Genomic DNA, 6,020 nt, shown 5'->3' with positions numbered 1-6,020 from the left:
TAGGCTACAATCTAGAAAGCTGGGGGAAATATCAACACCAGCGGTAAGTTTATTAGTCATTCCCTACACCCATGGAATTTTGGGAGCCTATAGTTTTGTAAGGAAATTAGGTATTTCTAACACAACTACAAATTTCCTGGATTTATTTACATTTATTTTTTTTAAGGAAATCCCTGGAAGTTAAACTGGTATAAAACTAAAAGGCATTTGTTGTGTAGTTATTCCTGTTAATTCATGGGTTTGTAATTACTAGCGTCACGTGCAAATTTTTATTGTTTTGGAACCTAATGCAACCTGCACACTTTAAGTCCAATCCAAATAACTTTATTATACTAGCCATTGGCTGTGACAAATCTGAATCAAAAATAAGTACAAGCAAAAGGGTTGTAATGCCACAAATAATGATCTCTGTTTAGATCTCTGCATCTCCCTTACAGTTCACTGCTATATTGTCCAGGGTCTTCTTTCTGATCTTTCTGGCTCCCAAAGCAAAAAGGGCGACTTTATGAGTCACTGAAGTGTTTACATCGCTAAGAAGCCATAGGATCTTCTCTGCTGGGGAGAGACATCTTTCCTGTACGGACGGTAAGGTGAAAAATCATCTCCTGGGTCCAATGTATAGTCGGCAATATAGTAAATAGTGCAAGATGTCTTCCACCTGCAGTTGCCCACATATACAGAGTCCATCTTCCTATGGTATCCTGTTATATCATCTGTCTAGGTCGGCGGAGGGTATAGCTTGAAAATGCAGCTCAGTAAAAGTGAATCTAAGTGAGGCTGGTTGGAGATTCGACAGGTAACTGACTTTAAAATGGACTGTTATTAGAAAGGGGAACAAAGGAGAACATTTAGAGGATTTGACTGCTTGCAGATCATGTTGTGATTCTGTCCAGTGGCACCAATCCCTTAATTGGCATTTGTCCATGGATATAATCTCTAGCTTATGGAAATAATAAGAGTTCCAATAATGTTGGGTGTTAGATTTCCACCATTGGCTGTTTTCCAATTCCTCATTGCACAGGGCTGGCAAGCACTCGCAAGGCATGGACAATCTTTACAAGTCATTAAATATGGTGCAATCAATTATTGCAGTTAACGTTGGCCATCCAGCTTCCGTGCTTAAGAGCGAGGCTGCTGTTCCCTTGGGTAAGGAAAACAGTCTCTTGAGAAATTGGTTTTGCACCATTTCTAGTCCTTTAATAGCACTCCCACCTTCGCCCCTTGTCTTTAGGATTATGGCCACTGTTTTACGGACTCACAGCATGATCTTAACCATGTGATTTGTACCTATTGACTACTTACGCTGGATAGTTATGCTAATAAATTTATACATATTTATTAAAAATGGAACAATACTTATTAAACTGTAAGAGCATAATCCAAACCCCCACTTTCATGACTGGGCAGGAGAACAAGGTTTAGGATGGTGTGCAGGTATATTTCTGTCAAATACCACTGGTGGGGGGGACTCCACTCCAAACTTTGCCCAGCCATCTTCATCCAGGTAGTTCTACTAGTAGCAGAATATGGGGAGACCTAAAATGGGATGTTTTGGGGGTGGGGGTATTAGTGGCTTCAAATCTGCCGGGTTCAAAAACCTGCTGGATTTTAAAAGTTGTGTAAACCCAAGTGGCCAGATCCTTGAATCCCTCTGCCCCACTGTCTGTCCTAGCACACAGTGCTTCAGATGCAATAATGGAGCCACACAACTCTGCTTCTTCCTGCGTTTGGATTACTATGCCTGACTGATATCCAATACCTTGGAGCAAGCCCTACTGAACTCAGTGGGACTTCCTTACTGTTGCATTGTGTTGCACAATAAGATGTCTACCAAACATGGGCTTTAATTTTGTCCTGAGGCCCACTAAAAAGAATAATGGCAAGAGAAAAATACCTGTCAGATTTTACCTGTGTTCGCTGAAGGAATCTGTAAAAGATGGTAGAAAATTAGTAACACAGAGAAAAACTCTTTTCAGATTCCCCCCACCCCCTTAACAGCAGACTCCTAAGTAGTTTACTAGTAAGTAATTCCTAGTATGTTCTATGGGATTTACTACCTAGAGTTTAGGATTGCAGCATTACAGTCCATTATTTTCTTGAGCAAAACAAGCACAAAGAATGATCACAATAATATATTATTTTATTCTGGCTTGTTAAATCCACGCCTGCTACAAAGCTATTGATGAGATTTGACACTGGCATAACTGTCAACTTTTCCCTTTTCTTGCGAGGAATCCTATTCGGAATAAGGGAATTTCCCTTAAAAAAAGGGAAACATTGACAGCTATGGACACTGGTGTTCAGATCACATTATGAATTAAACTTTCTCTCCTGAATCTGCCTATTGATCCAGAAAGGGAAAGATTCCAGTTGTGGACAGACAGGCATTCTAATCTCAAACACAGAAATTGGACGTAAATCCCATTGTTTTCAATTAAAGTTTCGTCCCCATAATCTATCAAATCTGATAGGAGAAAACCTCATGCACAGGAAAACTTCAATCTCATATTGCTGATTTAGCTGCCTATCTAAATGCAGATTCCCATCTCTGGCAAGAAGATGTGTATTTTGATGTGGAAAGGAATGCAATGTGCACTGGAGGCCACTGGTTCCAAGGTGCACTAGCTGAAAACCTGAGAGTCAGGATTCAGTGGAGCAAACTACCTGAACAAATTTACTTCTGACAAGCTGAATGGAAAGCCACAAGAGAAAACCTACTAGGAAGTATGGGAAGGGCCATGACTCAATGCTTCGCATGCAGAAGCTCCCAGTTTCAACTCCTGGCATTTCAAGGTAGGACTGTAAACATCCCAGGTGAGAGCCATTGCCACTTAGCATAGATAATATTGAGCTAGATAGACCAATTGTCTTACTCAGCTTCCTAAATAAATAGCCACCAAATAAATGTACTGAGGTCGCATAACTCTGCTTTCCATCCAGGGTTCTAACAGCAAGAAGAGATTTCAGAGTTACAAATTAATCGTTATTACCAGCATCACAGATTAAACGAACTTTTAGCCAATTGCAATATACCTTTCAAACTGTTCATGGATTGAAACTGCCTGAGTTTTGAAATGGCAGTAAAGATGCATTTTCCTGTTGCATGGTCTTACAAGAGGTTTGCACCAAATAATACACAGAAAATAAATAATTAAGGAATTTATTGGCAAGATATTACAATTAGCATGTTTTGACTCAAGCTGCACATAGCCGTAGCAAAACCATTCAAAAACAGGAGGCTTTTTTTAATATTGAGAATAAATTTAAATTTATTAATTCAATAGACAGCAAGTTATTTCTTAAGAGATAAACTGTTTGGACTTACCATTTTAATGTTGATGAAAATTAATCCAGAAAATATAAAATGTTTACATCTTCTGCCAATCATTCTTCAAGCTGGACTTCTAATTCCCAGTTCACTTACAGATATAATGAGATTACCAGCCAGAAGTTAGCAAAAAAATAAGCTTTCCACCCAAAATAATCAGTAAGTCTTGGAGGCAGTGAAAGCATTCCAAGTTTGTAGCTCCTCCTCTAGCCACAGCTAGCCTATAAAAGATGGATTATTGATTGACTCCAGTTAAGCATTCTTGCCTATTTTGTTTAATCAAATACAATTATTTATGGCAGTTAGCTGAATAGTGAGCCAAATGCTACACTCCACTGCTTCTGTCTGCGACACATAATTTTATTGACTGATAAAAGAATTGATCCAAGTTCTTAGCCAGAAGTGGCTTCAGTTCCCTAGCCTGAAATCCTCTACATGTTTCCCTTGCAGTCCAAATGAATTCAATAGGGAGTACTTTTGAATAGATGTGCATAGATTTGTACTATAATACTGTTACACCTCCCGATTTCCCACTTGAAGTACAGTATGCTTAACTCTCATTCCCTCTTTCAATGGGAAATATTTATGGTCTCCTAAGTAGCCGATTTCACATATAAAAAGACATGCGCTTACTGGCTGGCACAGGGTAACAATGCAGTAAACCAGGGGTCAGCAAACTTTTTCAGCAGGTGGCCGGTCCACTGTCCCTCAGTGGGGTGCCAGACTATATTTTGAAATGAAAAAGAAAAAAGAACGAATTCCTATGCACCACAAATAACCCAGAGATGCATTTTAAATAAAAGCACACATTCTACTCATGTAAAAACACGCTGATTCCCAGACCATCCGCGGACCGGATTTAGAAGGCGATTGGGCAGGATCCAGCCCCTGGGCCTTAGTTTGCCTGCCCATGCAGCAAACAGTTGTAGGAAGGAGCAAGGATGTGAATGCACAATCAAATGTCAAGCAATATGCCTCCCTCTCCCTTTCCTTGTCACAAAATGTCACAGTCTTGTTACTCCCTCCCCCTAAGTGTGTGACATACTTTCTGAATGAACCCTTTTGTTCAATAGCCACGAGAAATCTGGCAAACAGTAGAAGTGCCATTTCAGATTTCAGCAGAGGGCAATTTTAGTATGAGCTAGAAGATTCTTACAATGTCTCCCTTGCTACCCTGGGAGCCTTTATAAAATACCTGCTCTGCTCCAGAGGAAAAACTGAGGGGGGGAGAGACTGCAGGCAATGGCGTTGCTACCTGTCTTGCCCCACCCTCCAGCCCTGGGAGCCTTTCCCAGACCATGACTTTGAAAACAGCAGAAGCAGCTGGGAAGAAAGGAGTTTGGGGATACTTCTTAAAAATAATTTTATAAGTTGTGTTTCCATGTTTCTCCATTTGATCCTTCGTCATGGTTTTGTATGTTTTGTGGTATATTATGCATTGTGATTTGCTGTTATTTTTTATTGATTACAGGTTAGCGATTCTTTATTGTAATTGATATGTGTAAACTGCTTAGTTATTATTTGCTGATGTTTAATTTTACTGTTTACTATTGGATTCTAATGGATTATTGAATATTGCTTTATTTGATATAAGGTTTTGTGACTTTTTATATAGGATCTGATTGTTACTATTAATGTTTGATGTTGTTGTTTTTGTTATTTAGTGTTGGAAGTTGCCCAGAGTGGCGGGCCCAGTCAGATGGGTGGGTATAAATAAAATAAAACAACAACAACACTTTGAAATGACTTTGGGGACTGGAGCGCAGAGAGAAGAAACACCATGGTGCATCTGCATCAGCACAACTGGATAACCTCCATCGCCCCAGCTACACCAAAACATGTCTCTGCAGTATCAGCCTCTACAGCCACAGCAGGTACTGTAACCTTCAAACAATTTGACTTCACCCCCAAATGCCTCCCAAGACAGATGGATGTCAACCAACCAATCAATGAACCTGGAAAGCAGAATATAAATGTTTTAAACCAACCAACCAACCAAGTTCTGCTCTTGGATCTACTAAAAAATTACCTGCGAAAAATGAGAATGTTTTAAGAATGTTGTGCTTACTTTTGAATATCTGCAGCAGGGAGTGTCAACCTTTTTGGGGCCATGAGCTGGTTAGGAATTCTGAAAGAGCACCATGGGCACTAACTGCTCAGGTTGCTTCTCTTCCAAGTCCCCTGGGCTCTGCCCTGTCCCGAGTTAGAAAAAAGAGATCATGTCAAGGCTTAGGAACAAATTTTACGTACTGAAAATGGGGGAGGGGGGAGCAAATAAATGCCCATTGATCTTAGCATCAAGAGAAGTAAAATATAAAATGCATTTGACAAGGGAAGCCAGATCCTCTCCAAGGCTGGATCTATACTGATTTTTTAAAAAAAGTTATAGAAAACACTGTAAAAGCTCTGAATGCAAAATCCCATTGGCAACAGATCACTGCTCTACCGCACCCTCTGGTGTCACATTTTTATAACGCAGTTATAACAATATAATTAACGAGTGTAGTTGAATCAAAGTGTCCTGGATTTACAGAAGCCATCTTGGTTTCTGATTTGATCCTGGAATGTTCCGCTTTTCCTTAGGGCATCCCTATTTTCATCGGAGAAATGTTGGAAGGCATGGGAAGCATCCTTGCACTTACATAAGTTTACATAAAATTGAAGGGTTGGAGGGTCATGTATCACCTCCTGC

The sequence above is a fragment of the Podarcis muralis genome, chromosome 5 (assembly GCF_964188315.1).
Source record: "Podarcis muralis chromosome 5, rPodMur119.hap1.1, whole genome shotgun sequence".
NCBI lineage: Eukaryota > Metazoa > Chordata > Lepidosauria > Squamata > Lacertidae > Podarcis > Podarcis muralis.
Note: the sequence above shows the minus strand (reverse complement) of the source record.